The sequence below is a fragment of the Anas acuta genome, chromosome 1 (assembly GCF_963932015.1).
Source record: "Anas acuta chromosome 1, bAnaAcu1.1, whole genome shotgun sequence".
Taxonomy (NCBI): domain Eukaryota; kingdom Metazoa; phylum Chordata; class Aves; order Anseriformes; family Anatidae; genus Anas; species Anas acuta.
In genome coordinates, this window is record NC_088979.1 from 115,022,471 (window position 1) to 115,044,969 (window position 22,499).

Sequence of the window (22,499 nt, forward strand, 5' to 3'; positions counted from 1 at the left end):
CCCAGTCTACTGAGTACAGCATAGCATTTTTACAACCTAGAACTTGAGTACCCTCCAACACACTACAACACAAAGTGACTAATGTCTGCCGTGTGGTTTGCATTTTCTCTCTTTCACACCCACACCCACACACACATGTACAAACTGTGTGACTTAAGGGAAGAAAGAAAAAAAAAACTGTCAATGCAATATGTCTGAAAACTGAGGATAAGAAAAAAAAAGCAGATCTTGATCTATGACCAGAGCTTATGGATTAATGAAAGAATCCATTGCAATTGCTTAGCCACATAGAGTGTTTTGCACATTTCTTTTGAGGGATGAAGTGCGGGAGAGTGACTTCTAAAGGTAAGGCAGAGCTCCAGGTTATTTCTGTCATGGGAAGAGTTGCATTCTTCAGTAGATGCAATCACATGAATAAAAAAGCTTATGAAGAAAATATATCTGTAACACAATACTTTGTGTATAGAACCTATTCCCACAATCCGCACTGTATTCCAAAAGCTACCTCTCAGACTTTTGAGGAGTATTCAGGAGCTAAATGTGTTTCAATGGGCACAGTATCATTACAGTCTAGCCATCACACAAATATTTGGACACAGCCAGGCAAAAGAATGGTTAGGAAATTGCTAATTGCTGACCATTTCCCCTATGGAACCATTTATATGGTGAGATATAACTTTCCTGCTCCATTTTGAGAACAAATTGATTAACTAGTGACATTATACCTCTGGTACTGTTTCCAAAATAAAATAAAAAAAATAAAAATCCATCTAACCTTGCCAGAATTTCTTCTCTAAAAAATAAATGGCTCACAATAATCAAAATCTCTAGAAGAAAAGATAAGATTTTGCCCAGTAATTTTCCTTCATCAAAACTAGACTTCAGTGGGACAGGTTCACAGAAAGTTCTTTAAATGTTTTAGGGTGCCCATGTTCACTAGGATTCAAAAGAGGGATAAAATTATTTCCAAATCAGTGAAAAGAAGAAACACTTTGGGTTTTTTAGTTGCACTCACACACTGAGCAGTACATTACCAGCTGCTAGGATCAAAGCTTAGCAGGAGTTCCTAAAGGGACAAGTGACTACATAGTGTGACTGCTGATTACACCTTCTCCAGACAGCCTCAAAATGGGAACATTATTAAAATAGGATTATTTTAAGGCTGTGTTCTCAGTGTCTCCATCAGGCTGTGTTCACATAGTAAAAGCTGTAGTTAACTGTACAAGTGAACCACAGGCTGAGGTATGCCTGACATAGGCTCCATCCATACCCTTGATCAGAAAAATTTTACCCTGAATGTTTAGTGTGGAAATACAAATGCATATTACAGGACACATGCAGGCCTTCTGTATGATTTTCCATTCTTTCTGCATTTGGCTTGATGTATAGATTGCATGCATGCTGGTTAGCAAGCTTACCAATGTCAGTGGCTAAACTAGCATGCTAGTGAAGATCATCACAGTTCTCACTGTTTGTCTTGCTGATGTCTATGGTTGTGTTACATGATATTTACTAGTGCTTGAAGTGTGGCACAAACAGCAATGTAGCAACATAAGCAATTGAAGAAACCTGATTTATCCATGTCCTGATCGAAATACACTGAACATATCTTGCCTGAATAAAATAACCGTGCTACCACTTCTGTTCCCTCAGTAAAACTCACCTTCTTTTCAGGATAAGGGTGAATCCTCGAAGAGCAAATTTTTACAAAGTTTGTTTTCTCTGAGAAACCTAAAAATTAAAGTGTTTCTTTCCCCTTTCTTCTCTTATATTCTTGTCCTTCTTGGACCTACAAATATAAGATACAACCCTTCAGAACTGAAATTTTCCTACCTACCCGTGAATATTGCAAAGAACAACAAGCTTTTATGTTTTGTCTTTTTTTTTTGCTCCCCTTCTGTCCTAAGGAGAACTAAAAGGTTGAAGGGAAGAAATTGGAAGGGAAAGAGGAAAAAGTCCTAATTTCTCCCCAAAATTCAAAAGAAAACATTTGGGTATTGGGGGGGGGGGGGGGCGGGGGAGGAACCCATGGACACATGCCAAATCCCATCAGACAAGATGATACTGGCAACTTACTCAAGACGATGGATATGACTGTGATGGTACTTTTTTTTGTATTTTTAAGCAGTATTTTGGAAAACTGCTTCCCTATCTACTGATTCCAAGTAAAAAAAAAAAAAAAAAAAAAAAAAAGTTCTCCCACAGAACTCTGAAATTTCATTAAAGGACTCCTACTTGAGTGCAAGTTCTGGCATAGTTCAAATATGCTTATCTTTCAAGACCTGATAAGAATACATACTGAGATTCATAGAAATACTGAATCTATATGTGGGAAAGACCTCTTACCTTTTCTTAGTCTGCAGAAATATACTGTATGTCTAACACTTCTCAGGTCTAGTTTTAAATATTTCAGCTGCTATTTTCCACAACTTCCCTGGGATATTATTAGTCTTGTAGATCTCAGTGTCAGAGAGGTTTTCTAAGAGGTACTTCCTAAATTTCCACTTGACTCCATTCCATTATTTCTCTTATTATGCTAAGTAATTCTCTACTTCATGAGTACACTCTTCCAGTGTCTGTAGACTCAGCCATACACAAGTCTGTCATTGCTTAAGCAAACTGAAGCTTCTCACCCCAATTTTCTGTTATAAATAAATCATCCTAGTCCCCTAACCTTTCTCCCCCCACCTCCCTTTTTAAAATATTTTCCTGGTATTGGTGTGCACTGGAGGTTGTATGACTTTTGGTCTTTAGCCATTTTGAACAAAATACCAGTGCCCACAGTTACAGTGCAGGATTTCAGAATTTAACTCTTCTCCAAAGCTAAACAAAACAGTAATTTTTTCCCTACTGTATAAGCTTCAGAATCATTTTAAAATTTATTAACGCTTGCAAATATTAGTGAGAAACCAGATCAACTACTTTTTTTTTTTTTTTTTTTTTTGGTCTTCATTTTCCTGTCTCTGCTGCTCCATTTGCTGGCACAAATTATTAATCTGGAACTCCTCACTACTAATGTGACTGAGCAGTTCAGAAAGTCATTTCTATCATCGTGGACTTCTGTGATATTCTCTATGCTAAGGAGCAAAGCAACCATTACAATTTAATGCCTGTACTGTGCATTCTTCCGATAGGAGCAAACTGTGCTTCTTGACCAATAACCAAAATCATCCCAAAAACACTTCCCAAGCATACACAGCTATACATTCATTTTGATGTTTGATCTTAAAACAGAACATACCCAGTCTGAAACAAATGATTGCTTTGCCTCAAATACATAAACTTACTTTTACATTTCTGAAGCAATGTAAATTGCAATGTAAAGCTAGATATCCCTTTCCACTATTAAATTCAGGTGCAGCAACGCAGTTCAGTATGTTATGTGGGAGTGCAGATACTGTGAGGCTTTAGCAAGCTCAAATACATACAAAGGAGAAATAAAATTAATTTATGAAATGAAATTAGTGAAAATAAATGTATGAGGACACTCCTGTAAAAGCTATTTTCATACCTACGTGTCAATACCATGAACCACACCTTTGACTATTTTCAAATTTATACAATTTATGAGGAAAATTAAAGCACCTGGTGTACAACCATGCCAGTTAACTTGGAGGTGAAAAATAGAACTCTCCAGAATCTTGAAAATTCAAAGCAAGAATGGAAAGCTCAGTCAACTATTCATTTTATTCAAAGGTTGAAGGTTTCTATACACACATTCCAATGAATGATACACTTACTTCTTTGGCCTGTTTTTATTATCACATAGTTCTCTATGTGATAATACAAGGGCCAACCCTCAGACCATCCCTTCCAAATCCAGTCACATCATACTTAACATAATTTCATAATAAGAGGTAATCTCCTCTTTGCTAAAAGCAGCTATGATATTGGTGATACTGCTGATATTGATGAGGTAGGTTAGCCTGGGAAAAAACTGATATAATGAATAACCATATAATGCTGTAAAGAGGGATAGGAGCAAAAAATGTCTTTAAAGAAAAATCAAAAATCAAAAGCAGCTTGCCTGAATTTTAACAGAACATCGCATTCCTGTCATAAGTTGAATCCATTTATGCTTTGCTAGCCTATCCTTGAAACCCCATGTCATACATCACTATTAATTAGTTACTTAGTAATTCTTTCTTGTATTTGAAATTACCCTGCTCACCTAAGCTCAATATCAGTCACAGATTCAGATAAGCTTTGAAACACAAATAGAGTCTTAGCCAAAATCGAGAAGGACATCTGAACACCTTTCCTCCCCATATATCTGTTATTTCCAGCTTTCTGGTACTCAAGTAAAATTTGCCTTGACACAGTTAGGATTTCCAAACGCATAAACCTGAGTTAGCTGAAACTCTGACAATATACATTTTAATCCTCCTCCAGGCACATACTTGGATACTTTTTCCATATCAAATCTAAGCATCTCCCTGGAATGTTTATTTAATGACCTTAGTGTTAACATCAAGAGCTTAATCAGTCAACTATAAATAACTCTAGACTGTCCCTGAGAGTTCAAATTTTGTGCAAGAATCTAACTATAATGAACAATAGAGAACTGTGTGGTTCCTATGCTGAGGGCCACTTAAAAAAAAAAAAAAAAAAAGAGGGGAAAAAAAGCGCTAATATTGAATGTAACCAGCTACATTTTGTCACTTCAGCATCTCATTTAGCTTACATCTGATAGATATTTCAGTCATTATTTCCTGTCTTCTCATCCAAACAGCAAGATGGCTAATTCACTTTAGAAGAGACTTTATTTATGACACTCTCTCACCCTGCTTTAATTTCAGAGGGTGGGACCGGTAATGTTTCTTTTATAGGTTTCTTTTAATGGACTATGGGATGTTGTTGTAAGGTCACTGACCACAATGACAGGAGAGAACAGACTGTGAATCTGTATTATTTTCAGGTCACTAACTGAGTGACCAGGAGAGAATGGGCTGTGACTGGGTAGTGCTGGCTTTCATTATTCTGCATAGTTCCGGGTGACCTTTCATTTCCACCACCCTTCCCCACCTCTGCTGTGAGAGCCTCCTCTATTTTCAATTTTTCTCTGCAGTATTCATTTTCAGTTGTAAGCTTCTTATTTTAATGAGGAATCCTGACAGGAATCTGAAGTTTGGGGCTGGTTTTGTCCCGAGCCTCTCCCCAGTTCAGTTCCCAAACCCTTCCCTATAACTGTCATGCATAATTTATACTGTAGGGTTGCAACAGACTGCAGTTTCAGCCCGTGGCAAACATCCATATGGCTCAAGTTAACCCCAGGTGAACAACTATTGCTCATGCAGTTGCCTGAAAGTGCCATGTTAACTAACACATAGAAGTATAACCCTGTTTTCCAAGCAATATGGTTTCTCCAGGACACTCAACTATTGTGAAATTTGTTTTTTATTAAAACAGTTGTGCCTATGACTGCTCTGCCTGAAATAGAGAATGATTTAGCAGCAACAACACAAAATACTGTGGTCTGGGCTAGAAGACAGTAATATGTAGGAGATGATGTTCTGCCTCTGGGCTTACAGAAAACACCCTACTCCTACTTTTTATCTATCACTACAGTTCTGCAACATCTGCCCTTTCTGTACTACTGCCAGTCTGCACAGGACAGGTGTCATAAATCATATTACTTCATCATCTGAGAAATAACTGAGATAAAGAAGTGGGAAAGTTTTAGACAATGAAAGAATCAGAGTAACAGAGGACTGGATGGCGTGTGAAGCAGAACAGAAGAAGAGAATGGCATGAGAGGTAACTGAGGAAGTGAAGGGGGGACAGGTAGCGAAAACAAATGATTTATCAAAATGCTCTTGCAACAATATTTTCATTTTTATTCTGTTCCTTCAACGTATCCTTCTCTCAACTCCACTATCAGTAATTCTTCCCAAACCAGAGGTATGTCAAAAAACAAGATAGTAAGAATTCCCGATTCAAAGAATTCTGAATCTTTAAAAAAGAAACGAGATATTCAGAACCACAGTAATTTAAAGAATATGAAGGAGAATGAGTAATTTACATACAAATAACTGAACACAGAGTTTATCATCCACCCTACTAAACTTGGGACACCTCAGAAAAGAGACAATGGGTGAGGTGGATCAAAGGTCTAGGTCTTAAAAACTAAATAAATTGAGAAATATTGGTCAGAGGAAAAAAAAAAAAAAAAAAAAACAAGATCAAGGCTCTCAGTCTGTTCTCAATCAACAGACTGTTCTCAGCCCCCAACATTGTCTGCAATTTAACATCCACTTTACCATCATTCCTTTCAAAGACAAAAGTGAGGTGTCTCTATACTCTGCTCAGAAAGTTCCTGAAAAACTGTGCCTTCAGAAACATACATGCTGTTCTTACTAACTTTTGCCTTTAGAGGGCAAGAAGGGTATTTGGTCTAAATAAGGAAAGACTGCACCAGAAAATTTTGGCTTTTGCTACTTGTGAGATGTTTAGGACACCTGAAAGAGATCAAGTGCCAAGTATAAACAGCCTGAAAAGCACAGGACTTTTTGCAGCAAATATCAACAGGACCAAGGCTTTTGAGCAAAAGGTAAGACAGGGTAATTATCCAGACGGTGAGTCAATAGAGGGTATAAGGACTCACATCACAAAGTTTTATTGTTGAAAATCACTGATTTTCAGTGATTTCAGCATCATGTGTGAGTGATTGTTGAAAATCACTGATTTCAACAAATCACTGATTTTCAACAATCACTCACACATGATGCTATTTTCTTTCATTCCACGTGTTCATTACCACATCTGTCTTTGGTGAATTGCATCATGTTTCTAAGATGCCCACATATTACATTCTAGCTACTCCATTTCACACTAACAGTAATACTACATAATTCATCAATGTCACTTCAGGCAGTGTTCTGCAGATGTCTTGACCTATAAAAAGAAAGGCAATAAAGATGTAGAGCAGTGTGGGTCTTTGAAATCTGGTGTGTCAAGCCCCCTGGCAACATACCTTCGGTGCTGAGTTTCTTTAACAAACTCCAGCTCAGGATGATTCTTCAGTGAAAGGCAGAGGAAAAGGTGAAGTTTCTAATCCCTATTCTCAATCATTAAAATCACCAATCTGTTAGGAAGTGTTACACAGATGGATAGGTAATTCCTAGACGGAGAGCTCCACAGTTTTGAAGAAATTTATGAATTCTGTACAGTTCAGAGGCACATTACATTCTGCATCCACCAGGTAGGGTCTGTTTTAATGGACACATATATATATATGCATATATTTGCCTACACAAGGTGAAATTAGAAAGGACTGAACATCAGACATCCACCTGTACATGCAGTCTGACAGCCTGAAAAGTAATCACATTTTCAAGAGCAGCTACCAGGATCCAAACCACTGTAATGCCAATACAGTCATTATAGCAGATCAGAGTGTTATACAGCAACTTTTTACTTCTACATCCATGTAAAGTCAGACTTTGCATGAATCAATGTAAATCCATGAAAAGATAATGTGAGAAAGACTGCAGGTAAGGAAAACACTATTGTGTGTTAAACAACAGTATACAGAATAAAGTAAATTCTCAAACAAGTGAGAGAGATGGCTGGAGTACTTGCACCCATTTCCTTATCACATTGCTCTTCTATGTGACTGCTCTTTGCCTGCAGAAATAAGAGGCACTATGTTAAAGCTCAACACAGACACAAAAGGACTTCAGCAGAATATATTAAAGATTCTTTTTGGTATCTTGCATGACAGTTGCTATTAATATTGAAGCAATGAGGAACCAATGATGTGGAAAAAGTACAGATATACACAGCCTAACTTAAATTCAGCCACATTTCAGGTAAATCACATCAACTAAAATAATTCCCATTGAGGTTTTTAGGTATAAATGCAAGACAGGAGACAATCCTTTTTTGTCCTTGACCTTACCCATTTAAAACAGAACAAAACATCACCACTAACAACAAAAATAAACAAACAAAATAGACTTTTAATGAATCTAGCCACAGCTGTCCCAGTCAGCCAATACCATAACTCACAGAAAAAAAAAAGAAAATCCTTCTCTGTTGGAAGACACAAAGCAAAGCATCTGATAAAGTCTCCTGCTAAGGTACGGTCCTTCTGTCCTGAACGTTAGAATGAAATGAAAATAAGTAAAATTACATTTGCAGCCCAGGAAATGAAAACGTGGTCAGGAAAGGCTGAGGTTAGGGGACCAACTCCGACAGGTTTTGCTCCCATAACTTGACACCCAGAAAGAAGCATTACTGCCTCCTAGAATGAGAGAGGATTCTGGAAGCTTGGCAGATAAACATCAAGACCAGTGGCTTGAGAATGTCTCTCTGGTACAGGTAAATTATGCTTACTGTTTGGAGTTCAACACCGTAGCTGGACAGAATGTAGTAATTTTCAAACAAGCTTGAATGATGTAATGACGACTAACAACATCTGATTACTGCCCTGCCTTAACTTCAACATATTTCACTATTTGTTCAGTTAGGCAATCAGGACTGCAGAAAGAAAAATAAAGTTTCCACGGGCAGAGAAATATTGTGATCCCTCACTCCTGTCAATTAGATATTCAAAATAAATAAATAAATAAATAAATAAATCACATTAACTGCCAGGACCTAAACCTTAAAAACCATCCCATTCCCTTGGGTGATATTCAACATGTCAATTCCTCATGCTGTAAAGAGTAAGTGGCTAATTTAGTTGCCATCATGACTATTCCAACACCTCATGGCTGACAAAGATGTCACCCAGACTCAATTAATGGAGTAATAATTGTCCAGTATTGACTTTCCATGTGTATTTACATATAATCTTCGAGACCTAATCTTTTCATGTATTCTACCAAAAACATGTCCATGCATTCACTTCTACCCAGAGTACATAAGACTAATAACTTGCAGTGGCAATTAATGGAAAGGATGCTATAGCTAATAAAATTTTGATATAAAAAAATAAAATCAGATGCTTTATTTCCATTATCATCTAAAGCATTAGTTTTATTTATTTATCTCTTGCTTTTTTTTTTTTTGTTTGTTTTGTTTTCCTTTGCATAAAACTAACTTCATTGGAGAAAAGTGAATCATAGGAAAAGTTCTCTACTAGAAAAAGTAGTTTGATTCCATTTTATTTCTGATGCTCAAATTCTATTCCTTCTCTGGCCTTCACATCTGGTCACCATAGCAACAGAAGTGCTGAAAAATCCTCTGCCCATTTGATAATCATTTAATCATTTAACAAAAGAAATTGGGAATTGGAGAGCTGAGTAACAGGAAATACCAAAAGGAAAATAAACTCTGGCATCAAAACAAAAACACAACTAATAAAAGAGAAGGAAAAGGACCATGAGTAAAGAGAAACAGACTACAGGACCTTTGCATCCACACAGAAGGTTGGACATTCTGCTCCCTCTATCAGTGTGCATTTTCTAGGGGAGACTGCCTGAAACATCCTTCAAATTACTGAAAATATCCTGAAGAAAAACTCAGAGGATCAGTGTTAAAGTCCAGAAGATGAGCAAGGAGGTAAGGATTCTCCTAATCAATAAAAGCCAAATTTTGCAGTTTCTTTTATGTCTTGCCTCATGTCAAAAGAGGAAGACTGGGCCTACAGGGGTATTCTCAATAAGAAATCTCTGAAATGGTCAATGTAATGGTAAATCCTACAAAAAGTGACATCTCTGTCACCTTTAAGTAGAGGGGCTCCCCGATGATCACAGCACTGTTGTTAAGCAGGTGGTAGCCAGAATCAAGATGCATTCCCTCTCCCAGAAAGATAACACTGTGACAGAAAACTTCACATCTGCCAAGCAGGTATGTTTCATACAGCATATCCTTACCCCTGAAACCAATTAAGTCCAGTTCATCTCTGAATACAGTGGCAGTTACCAATTCTGTCCCCGCTAAATCTTTGCCTGGGGTGGAACTGCAGGATAGATGAGATATGGAAGTGAGGATATCAAATGTTTTTTACAACTAGACTGTGCGCTAGTTTGGCTACAACAACATTGGAACTACATGATAAAGGCATAACATTGGATCTCATCTCCAGCACAGCCCTCAATATCTAAACACAGAATGTGTTGCTTTTGCTTTTATCGATACCCCAGCTGTAAGTAAAATAAAGAATTCAGGATTTGGTTTCAACAGCCTTATAATACCCATACTCCCCATCCCTCCCCTCAAGAAAACATACATGAAGAACAGTCCATTGATCAGAACACTGGGCAGCTTACTAGCCATCTACATAGATATTGACTTGGAAACTATCAAGGTAGTAAATCACTTAACTGACGCTTTCCTCTTGTGCTACAATGGAAAACTGCATCTATCAACAATATTTCATTAAACAATGGTGTATCTGTTCAAGTTAACTCAATGGGAATGTAAATTATTTTTAAACCTTGATGCTAGAAGTCAACGACTCCTGTGTCCTGGTAGTCCATTTGCTCTGAGAAACTGCAAATGACCAAATGCTCTTGATGTACCCTTGACAAAGTGTTGCGTTCCAAAGAAGGTGGTGAGGAGAGGAAAGGCATTTGTGTGAAAGCCACAGCTACTCATGCCTGCCAGAGAAGAGCAGCTTTGCTCTTTAATGGATAATATTGCAAATACCTTACGAAAAATATCTTCTGAATATGCCTCTAGCAGGGAGAAGGTAGAGATTTTTTACATGGCATTGAACCGATAAGCTCTTTTTTAATAATTGCTCTTTCTCAGTTAAGAATAATGTATCTTCTGGCTTTTTAAGTTATTCACAATGATTTCTCTAAGGTGTCACATCACTGTGGCATCTCAGCATTCAATGCAATTTTCTGAACAGCCCTATTAGTTAGGAAAATCTACATCATTCCCACTGCAAAGAAAGGAAACTGCTCACTACAAATTTGTCCTTCAAAATCAACATGTACAAAGGTCACTAGTACTGTTTGGAATGAAGGCTTGAGTCTTCACTCCTTTTTGCAATGCTTTCACCACAAAACTCACATTTCTTGTGTAACGAAGGGATGGTGAGCATTCATCATCCTCAGAGCTTTTTCATTTATGCTTTCTCTTTAATTCAGGAAAGTTTGAATGTGGATCTATATCCACTGACAAGGGCCATTGCCCAATAAAAATAAAATACCAAATAAGAATACTCCAGAACCAGGAATCCTTGGCCTTTACCCCCAAACAGTAAAAGATAAGAGAAGATTTGTTTTTGTAGTTGCTTCTAGATTTGCTTTGTTTCACATACATTGCAATTTCTTTTCTTTTTTTTTTCTTGAAAAACAAACAAACAAAAACCAAAGGATGCTTCAAATCTAAATTCTTATCACAGACACTGAGGTGAACACAATGGCAGATACAGAGCCATGGGAATTTTCAAGCTGATCTGTAGTCCTTACTCACTCTTGTATTCATGTAACATTGATGTGTATAAGGGTTACCAAGTCTTTTCTTATCCCTAACCTGAAGCACAGAGCTGCAGCACCAGCTTAGACAGATGAGCCATATTGTACCAGAAAGGCAAACAACCCTTCAAGTAACTTTTCCCTGCAAACTCCCATATCTTTCATGTGTCTGAACCTCACAGAAGAATTTCAGCCAGACCTTGTCTCAGCTCTTCTAAAACCCCAGGATAATGATACCAAATCTTTAATATTTTTTTTTCCTCTTACTAGTCTGAACCAAGATCTAATTGATAACTTCCCAGGGTAGGCAAGTAAATTGCAATATGAGATTGGCAAATTCTTATTAAAGTCCACTCTGCATTTCCCTTAGTGATAGATAATCAAATGATGGTACAGATAAAACAGATAAGGTGAGAAAGATCAGGCTGAGCTTTAAAATTTTTATAACACCATTTCAGTGTAGTAATTTAGGCTGGGGTCACCAATGCCAGCAAGAGAACACATGCATGAAATGAGATGTAATTTGTACAAATCAAGGCCTCATAACCAAATCATAACATTACCCTCCACATGCCTGTGCTGCAGAGCAGTGCAGAAACACATCATTCAAGCCTTAGCTAACTCATTTAACTTTTTAGCAGGGTAAATTATCACATGATGACCTCCACGTTATGTAGTCTAAACTGTTACTGATAACCTGAGCTAGATTGTTGTGATTTTACATCTTTCTGTACGCTGTACAGAATTCCTTGCCTTACCTTGCACACATGCAGGTATCTATTTAATCATCAATATCTCTGTTCTATTTTTTTCTTTTATTTTTCTACCTTTCACTCCTTACTTTGAATTTTCTAAAAGATATTCCTACTATGCTTTGGCAGTTTTTTCCATTAATTCTCTACTGGTTCACACATGTGAGAGGGAAGAGGCAGAATCCGAAAAGGAAAACACACTTCTGTTGCAACAAATACTCATAAAGTTAGCAAAGTAAAAGACAGACCTTACCTTTTTCTCTACCTTCTGGGATTTGCACCTGAAAAGCACACCTAGACTGGAGTTCAGAGATTTTCTACCCGTAATTCCATGCCAAAGAAAATAACTATAATATTTCCTTACCTAGTTATTTGAGTCCAGAAGCCAGAGCTATCAGTAAGTTACCACATCATGAAACTCCTGAGCTAAAGTCACAAGAAAAAGTCAGGGAGTGCTAATACTCCACACCTGATTCTGTAGCACTGGAGGAAGAGGGTAATATGAAGGTAATGAGAGAATCTGAAGCACATGGTTAAAACCAACCACTTAATTCTTTCACCTACTTCAATTTGTCTCTTCCTTCCAACTGTGTTATGGAGCAGACAGAGTATAAAAATCAAGAATAGACAATAGAGCACTAACCCTCATTCAAAGACACAAATATACTTTCTTATGAACTCTGTCTCTATGCATTAGAAATATTTTCTTGTGATCCCTGATAAGCACAAAATATTGGGCTATTCAGACCTCTCACTTAACTGGTTCCATATTGGGTCATATATGTGTTGTCATTATACACAGTCTTACGAATCTAAATGGACTCCAGATTGCTATTGCAATGATTTTACTAAGCATGCATCACGTGCACATTCGGCTAACTACTACAAAGAAAAAAATGATTTAGACTTGAAAGAACTGTGCTCTCTAGTTAGGGTCTGGTTCCACTTTTCTTTTTTTCTAATTTAATTCAAAGTTGGTAAAAAGTAGCTTCCTTTTAGTGCAAGCAAAAGTCATATTCAGTGTACTGAGTGAAATTTTCCAAGTTAAATGTATACAGAAGGGGACAGTATCCCTTTCCCATATGCATAAATCTTAACATATCTTTTGTTGTTCTAAGGCAGAATTCACCTTTAAGTCCCACTGGGGAGGGGTGTGCCATCATTTCTTATGCAGGTAAACTTTGTATGATGCAGAAAGGGTCAATTTTTTTTTTGTTTGTTTTATATCCAACGGGCTTATTTTTCTTTGAAAAGTTCATCAGTCCCAATATTACACTTAGATGATTATCTCCTGTTCTCTAGGACATCTGATTTAAATACTCACGAATTCAGGAATTTAACAGTTAGCACACTGGAGCATCTTTATTACTGAAGAGGAGCTGGCTGTGTTGTAACACAGCTGCTTGTTGCTCCAGTGGGATAAAACAAAATAATTAAGAAAAAAAGATGTCTGATATTTAGCTGTATTTAAGTAACTCACTATTGCTATTTTGTAGTAAGACAATTGTCTACAAAAATATAAGCACTTATTTCAAGTAAATGGCATCTTTCCTACTTATAATTAAACATTATTCTTCAACATTTAAACACCACCTTTATTTCAGAAGGATTCCCAAATGCTCTAAAAACTAATTTGTTGTAAAAGCCTTATATTTAAATTTACCCACACAGAAATGTAGCTACTTCTACATGAGATCCATCCCATAATGGGTCATACTATGGAACAGGAAGCTGGAGAGAAAGTATGAGTTAATTCATTTGAAACTACAAGACAAATTTAATTGGTGCAAAACCACATTCTTTTAAGCTGGAGTCCCTCCAAGACTCTGAACCTAAAATTCTTTAAGCAAATGGAAAACTACAATGTTTATTTTGTTAATAGTCATGCAATTAATCATTTGCTTTTTATATAACTTTATACTAATTATATACTAAGTCGGCTCACATAGGTGGGGAACAGAGCTCAAGTATTCACATCTTTTTATTTTCAGAGGCATTTTTATTTAAAACCAGTTGCAACAAATTTCACAGTATTTGATCTCTTACTATATAAAGAAATCCAACACCTGTATATGTTAATGTCAGAGACATTTAGAAATAAAAGATGAAGGTGAAAAATGCACTTTGTTCTCATTCCTTTTCAGCTAGGCAAGTCTTCAGTACAGAAAAGTTTTCCAGTTTTATGGATCATGGCTGTGACAGATGAAATATCTGTGCAGCACAAAATTTATTTTTCTAGCAGAAATAATGTTCTACCAGTTGTGCCAGGAGATGGCAAGTTTTATGTGCTTATTTCAATTGAAAACATCTGCACTAGATAATGTAAGCCGCTGGGTCACATGTTAAATAACACTATTATATGTGACTGCATATAACGTCTGTTTTGCATCTCCTTTATAATGGTTTGTAGCTAAGCAGAATTATCTTGGATCATTAATTGAAGTTGCTGTAATATTAACCCTTAATGCATTTATATCTCTATTTTTTCCAATTAATTAAGGCCTGATTCAGTAAAGTACTTAAATATGAGACATTTCCACAAATATAACTGAGGCACCTACATCTTAACTTAATTACGGAAGGCATTCTCAAAGCACCTGATGAAACCTAAAATCTCAGATCCCCAAAAATTTTTAAACAAGAATTTTCAAACTATCCAGTTTTCTGTTTCCGAATACATAACTGCTAAAGCACAAAAACTGTGTGCATCTCCTTAGAACAGGAGAGCTTTCTAACCAGGTTTTGCAAACCTGAATTGCAAAAGCAGCCTAGATTCTTGATGAAACCTGCTAGAGTGGTAAAACGATATAATACAGGCCTATTTCCAACAGCACCAGCAAGACCACTTGTACCTTTTCAGGTAGGCACATGCTTGAGCATCTCACTGGCACCTAGGTAACTGTGATTATCCTGGCAGGTTTTTCAATGATTAACTTGAAACCTGCCATGTGAAAATCATGGTAGTTGGTCTTAATTATGAACTAATACACAGAGAAACACTAATGAAGAAGTAGTATGCACCTGATCACATTAAGGCTACATAGATGTAAGTGATAGACAAAGAAAGTATGGAATGGGAAGGGATGCTTCACGTCCTTTCCATTCTAAGATTTCTGAAAATTCACAATTAAATTCTAGTAACACCAATCAGTGGCTTGTTGAAAGCTGTATCTCTTTGGCTTCTTGATTCTCCCTCACTTAAGAAACAAATCTGGAACATTTTTTCTAGCTAAGGGTTACATCAATGTAAGACTGGTGTGTTAGTCCATGTTCCCAAATATTTACAACTCTGGAAATGAATAGATCCCATCACATGATAACAGATTAATTAGTTGAGAAAAAATGAAAACTTCTTAGAAAGCAGTGTGCCTTCTATGAGCACTTGGCTGTAACACATGAGAGCAGGTTTCAAAAAGATGGATGCAATCTTATTCAACCCATACTGTTAATCGAGAATCATGGTATATGTACAACTGATTTTCTTCAGCTAAATGAAGGCACTGATGATCTGGTCCTCAATGACACATTTTCCTGGAAGTCTATATTTGACCGGATAAAGGCTAATGATTGGAAGTTATTTCAGATAGCCCTATCCGACTTCTCTGCAGAGCTGCTAGGAGCAGAGAAAATAGATCGTCTTGTGCTTCATCAGTCTAGATCAGTTCTATTCTAACAATTACTGCACAGAAATGAAAGGTGTGAAACAACAAAACCAAGCATATTAGTGTACCAGCATGTCCATTTTAGAACATTTCACATGCAGATCTGGAGTAAGCCATGGATCTGGTATCCACTAAATGCATTTGCAGACCATACTGATAGTTTCAATTCAGCTTCCTTACTTCAGACAGGACTGCAGAACTGACACATTTATGTGTGTTGCTTGCTTTCAGGATTTAATCTCATTTGTTTAACAGCATTATAACTTCCACTAGCAAGACTTTATTCATTTATTTTGACATTCATATGGGCTACCATTGTAATTGTTTCACTATCTCAATATCCATCATAATGGAATCTCAGCAGGGTTTATTCTCTTGGTAATATCTCTTTATAATTAGGGGTATCATATCCAAACTTCTAATCAAACTGGAAGAAGTATAGTGGCTGCATGTAAAGTATTTTATGTAAGTCTCAAGCTAGCAACCTGTGCAGCCCCGATCCAACAAATGCTCAAATGTATTTGCAATCAATGAACTACTGCAAGTAGCTTCATTGCATCTATTAGATATGGTTATCTGATCCTATGCCAAACGCAAGTCTTCCCTGTATCTAAGTGACAAAAAAGGTTTTGTTTACAACTCACAAAATGATTCTCCAGTTCCTCCACTCCTCCCCAGTCACTTTGCAAAAAACAATATTGACTTTCTCCTGAACGTGATACTATGTAACCAATGAGCCAAAACATAACCTGTCATCACCTAATGGGAAATACTGGAAAATATTTCCAAAAATTCATTTTCTTTCAGGTTGGCTACTTGCTGCTGATTGAGGTGGATCCTAATTCCAAGTTAAGTTTGGGCAGCACATATAAATAATTCTGGCTTCACCATGACAGCCCTCCCCAAAATGGATAGTGCACGGTCAGATCCCCACAAGATTACAGAGCCATCTAGTGCCAAGCTTTTTGTTTAATGCATTCCTTGTAGTGAAAAAATGCACGTGCATTATGTTTTCTTTCTTCTGTCCCTTTCCTTCTTATCAGTTGATCCAACAAGAAATGCCAGAGTCCTGTGAACAGGGCTATAAAGCAATGTTCTGTATTTATGCTTCTCAGGAATGAGATTTTTTTGCACACTCCCTGAAAATAACTAAATATGCAAAGAGTTGCAGCCAGGCCCAGAGACAGCTAAATGATATTGATTTAACAAGTGCTATTACACAGATGGAGAGGTCTCTCCAATGATGGTAAGGAGAGGTTCTCAGTGTATTTAACACAGCTGCCTTCTAAATTCTGAAATGCCATAGAATAAGTAGGGATGAGGAAAAGGTTGATAACTGGCTCTGGGAGGAACAAACAAGCTGTCATAACAAAGCATGGAGTCAGCAAGGATGTTGTCTAAACTATCATGGGTTGAACCATGACAAAGAAAGGACTACAGGATTTATTGGGAATCAAACATTCTTTTACTAACAAAATTTTGGCACTGACCATGGTCCTTTTACCACATCGCACTGATTTAAAGGAAATAAATTATGCCACCCAATTAGAAAAATATAGATAATACAAAAGGACAGAGGCAGGGTTAAAGCTGACACTGAAGAGCTGTAATTTGCAACAAAAATCTGGAAATCAAAAGCCCGCTAGCAAGGCTTCCACTGAAGTGGATGAGGTGACAGATACATGTGCTGTCAAGAGGGCGCCTTTACATCAGCTAGTGTTAGTCTACTATCTTATTCAAAAAGTTTTCAGGGTTATGAGCAGCCAGCATTCCAAAGTTTGTTGTTCTTGTTGTTGTTTCATCAAAATTAAAACTCTTTGTGGACAAAGGTTTCAATGTCTACAACTATCCCTGCTTATAACTTTTTTTTATTTTTATTTTAAGTGTTGAGGTATTCTAGTTCAAAAGGACAGCTTTGAAACACAAAACCATTTGGAAGTTCAAGCTGAAAAGCACACAGCACTCTGAAATTAATGCCAAAATTCTGTTGATCCAATCTTTTCCCCTCAGCTTAGGTTATTCATTTAGAAGCATTTTTGAGACCTTCACTGTTACATCCATGTTCAGAAGAGGAGCTAGTCTGAAACCTTTCAAGATAGTAAGCCAAAGTTTTATTTTGTTTTCCTAAGGATCTTCTACTGTTGCCAGAGAGTCTGTCTTTACAAACTGGTGTTTTCTTCACAGCCTGCGAGTGAGAAGTTTGCCCACACATCGACAGGAGGCAGCTCTGTCAGAGTGGGTTTTGAAACAGGACCATCTGATCAGAGCTGCTGTTATCACTTCAGATCAGAATAGAAATTAGTTTTCTTGTCCACATTTTTGGGGGTTCTCTCTCTTCTCTCTCTTTCCCTTTCCCTTTTTTTTTTTTTTCCCCTCCCCTTTAAAGGAGAAAGCCAAGCTTAAATAGGCCAAACATACAGGAAAGGAAGAGGAGAGAAGCCAGGTACAGAAGATAAGAAACAGATTCTGCTCAATCTTGCCATGTTGAATCTCTCTCCCAATGTTCAGGTCTAAAACAACACCACCTGTGGAAGGCTTTTTTAGAATATCCATAGAATCAATGAACACAGGTCTGTAAAGGACCTGAAAAGGTGATCTGGTGAACTGCCTTTCTCTAGGAGGATCAGCTCTATCTGCACATACCCCGGGGCAGCCTGCTCCCACTCTGCAGCAACTGTGACACTTTCCTAGACTAAACAACCCATTCATTTTGGTATTCCATGATTAATAGTTTTTTTTTCTTCACTTTTCTCTAGATTCTCTTCTGATCCAAATTTTCCTGAACTGCAACACCCAGATCAAATATTTCAGTCATTGCCTTACTGTTTCTGAGGAGAATGGGAGAATTACACTGTGTACCTTAAAAATAATCATTCTTGCTTACATATCGGTATGGTGTTCATCTCTTTTTACAGTAGAGTGAGACTGTTAACATAGTCATTCTGCCATTAAGTACAGCCCTGTTTCTTTTCCCTCATAACATGACAATGACAGCTGGTACAACTAAGAGACAGACTCTGCCTCCCCAAAACTTTTACTGGTGGTGCCTGTGAGAAAAATAATAAAAATAATAATAAAAAAAAAAAAAAATCAAATTAAAAATGAAAATGAAAAAATAATGGAAAAGGAAATGAAAGGATTATCTTTCACATCTCTGGTATAAAACCAACACATTCTTCCCTTGAAATGGAACAGAGACACTGAGTTGCACTGAAATGGAAAACCCCAAGACACCATTTTTAGAAAAACACTTTTCAGAGAATAACTGTGAGGCAAGAAAATGTATGGTTCTAGTAATTTTGCCCTTGATAGCATAATTGCTGTTACTATTCAGAATCCTAGAGGGTCTGATTTTACAGAGGTGCTGAGCAGGTGCAGTTTCCATTGATTTCCAGTGGAACTGCAAATGATCAGGACTTTTGAAAAATCCATACCTACTGTGATCCAATCCTTACAAAAATGTTGCTCTATTTCATATTACCTGAAAGTTATTTATTTCCCTCCATAGGTATTTTCAATACAATTCTTCAATAAATAATAAATCACACAAAGAACATATTTCAAAACATCTGATTTCTAGCAAATGCTTTGCATGTCTAGAAAGCGCCTAGTTCTTTAATGTTTGGGAGAGTTGTTTTTTAGTATCAGTCAAAGATTTCTTTTAGGACACAAATTCTCTCTGTATAAGCTTGGCAGATAACAGTGCATGATCTGAACAAGCAACAGCACTCAAAATTTATAAAAGTAACTGGTTCAGAGCTCAGCAGACCATGCAATACAGTGAAGCAGATACCGTATGCAACAGGTATTTCCTGTTTACTTGCATTTTAGAAACTGAAGTTTGGATTTAAACAGCTGCTGACTTTGTTTTGTGTTTGAAGGAGAAAGAAGAGGACAGGAAAGTGGACTTCTGATGCAGGGGAATGAAATATGCCTAACTTCGTTGGCAAATCTGTCATGGTGTTGTTAAGTGTAAAGGAAGGAAGGGAAGCAGAAATGAAAGCAATAGGTCATCATTTGAATAGTATATATCTTGAATGAATAATAGGAAGCAAAGCAACAGGAGAAAGCAAATGTAAACACCAAAGGGGACCTCAGTGGAGTACTAAATCAACACTATCATACAAAAGAGAGTGCATTAATAGAATTATAAACACACATTTACATATTTTACATTTTCTCATTAAATAAAATCTACCATGAATGGATAGCTGATTTATAACAATTTATTTGATCAATGAGCTGAGATTTTGTTTGTGATAAAATAACTAAATCCTTACAGAAAAAGTTGTAAGGCCAGATGCTTGCTCCACGAACCATTCTGCAAATAAGTATACCGGACTGAAACATTTTATCAAATTAAATTCTAATTATTTTGTTGTGTTTTTGTTTTGTTTTATTTCATAATTAAAATACACTGGTCTTCCAGCCAAATTGCTTAAGTCATCTGCCTAATAGTTCGACATAAATAATGAACAATCTCAAGGCAAACAGTCCTCAAAAACAAACAAACAAACAAACAAAAACAACCACACATGTAAGTTATTAATCGAAACTACCCAGAGACTATTGACAAATAAAAATGACATTCACGGATATCAGGACCAATTCTCGAAAGATTTACACAAAGAAGAAACAGCTGAATTCATAATTATTATTCTTTACTTCAATAATTCAACCAACCAACAAACAAAGAAACTACCTTAAATGAATAACCAGTAATAATCTGGGTTGCTTACCGAATAACCACAGGACACTAGATAATGTTCCCTAGTATCTCAGAGAAAAATAAGAATAACCACGTGACAAGACACATTATGAACAGTAATCTGTCTAGTGAGTAACTTGATCCATATGCTGTTTCACCACACTAAATCATTCTAGATCTGGATTCTGTGCATTTTTTGCTGACAAAACCTCAAAAACATGCTTTTTAAAGAAGATGTGGAAATGAAGCAGAGTAAGACTGACTAGATTTCTGGGAATATGAAGGAAATCCTTTTCAACAACTTCTTCAAAATGTTCCCAAATGTTCTATATCATTGACTTTTCTTAAAATTGAAGAATACATCTCATAAAATAAATTTTACATATATGTATTATTCATTGAAAGGAATATAATTTTAAATCAAAAATACTCTTCAGAACATTTTCCTTTATAAAAAAAAATCAAAATGTTGGTGTTTTAATCATGTTAAAAAAAATCTGTAAACTTAGATTACTTAGATTTTTTTTTTCAGATTAGTACTGTTCTTAGAAGATCCACTTCTAACTACATAACAGTCAACAAAAATGTCATATAATTTACCTTGCAGAAGAATATACAATTTATGAATTCTTCTTTATGAATTCTTTATGGTTTTAATTTAATTGAAATTGTCAACTGGAAATAGCCAAACCTGTTATTTTGACTGATATATTCAGAACAGGGAAAAAAAAAAAAAAAAAAGGTACTAATCCTAATATTTGAGTTAAAAAAATAGATTTCGTTTTTCATAAGAAAAAAAAAACAAAAAAAAACACAGTAAATCATCATCATCAAATCACCAAATTTCATCATTAAAATTTATTTCCCTGGTTTCAATTCTATCTCTTCTGCTATTGTCACTATTACCTGACATAATATTACCAAAGCTCTCCAACAACATTTTTTTTCTTACCTACATCGTTCTACAATCCAAATACTTACTTCATATAAGTACTCATCTCTACATCCAGAAGCACCTACCAAAAACCCAATAACGCAATGGTCTGCATTCCCTAAAACCTGGTAAACTCTACTGTAATGCCTGGAGAGACTTCCAAACTTGCCTGGGCTGACAGCAATATTTTCAAGGGAAATAAAAAGAAGATATTTTATAGGAGGCATTTTAGTTTTGAAGAGATATGGTTAATACCAAAAGCTGTATCTTTCCTTCCAGGCCAAATACTGGAGGGCCTGAAAAGCCAAGAGATTTCACAATTTTGATTTTTATGTGAATTGTTTACAGCAGCTCAGTCTTTGTATTATCACTTTTTTTAAATTATTATTATTTTTTGCATGTCCTAATATTATGTCCATCTCTTCCATCCATAAAAGTTTATACCAAGATCTAGTTTTGGAGATGCAGAAGAAAAAGCGTAACCATAATAGACCTGGTATTGCCATGACCTTGAGTCTTTTATGACAATGAATTTGAAAATAGGAACTGAGCAAAATTTAGAATCAAACTCTCTACAACTTTTGGTTTAATCCTGAAGCTGAATAGAAACATTGAACAAATGCCAAGGAACTAAATACATTCAGAAATTCAGAAGAGAAGGGTCTGGGGAGATCTTATAGAAACCTTGCAATTCTTAAAGGGGGACTATTGGAAGGATAGGAAGGGACTCTTAGGGAGCGTAGCAATAGGACAAAGGGGAAAGAGTTTTAAATTAAAAGAGGGGAAATATAGATTAGATAGTAGGAATACATTCTTTACTATAAAGGTGGACTAGAACAAGCTGACTGGAGAAGCTGTGGACACCCCATCCCTGGAGGTGTTCAATGCCAGGTTGAACCGGACTTTGGGCAACCCGGTCTGGTGGGAGGTGTCCCTGCCCATAGCAGGGAGATTGGCAGATGATGGTCTTTGAGGAACCTTCTAACCCAAACTATTCTATGATTCTGTGACTGTTTATCAACAAGTTATATTTTGATATATTCAGTTAAAACAACTGGATTTCACAGA

General features: G+C 36.4%; 1 long non-coding RNA gene across 10 annotated transcripts in view; it reads right to left on the minus strand.

Moving 5' to 3' along the window:
* Positions 1 to 22,499, minus strand: part of LOC137862521 (uncharacterized) — a 248,696-nt gene that overhangs the window by 172,435 nt on the left and 53,762 nt on the right. Inside the window, exon 1 of one of the 10 annotated variants that reach the window (XR_011100370.1) lies at positions 12,492 to 12,613. The exons of 6 other annotated variants lie outside the window; for them this stretch is intronic. This is a non-coding gene — a long non-coding RNA (uncharacterized lncRNA). 3 more of the 10 variants (XR_011100374.1, XR_011100363.1, XR_011100372.1) reach the window with 3 other exon arrangements.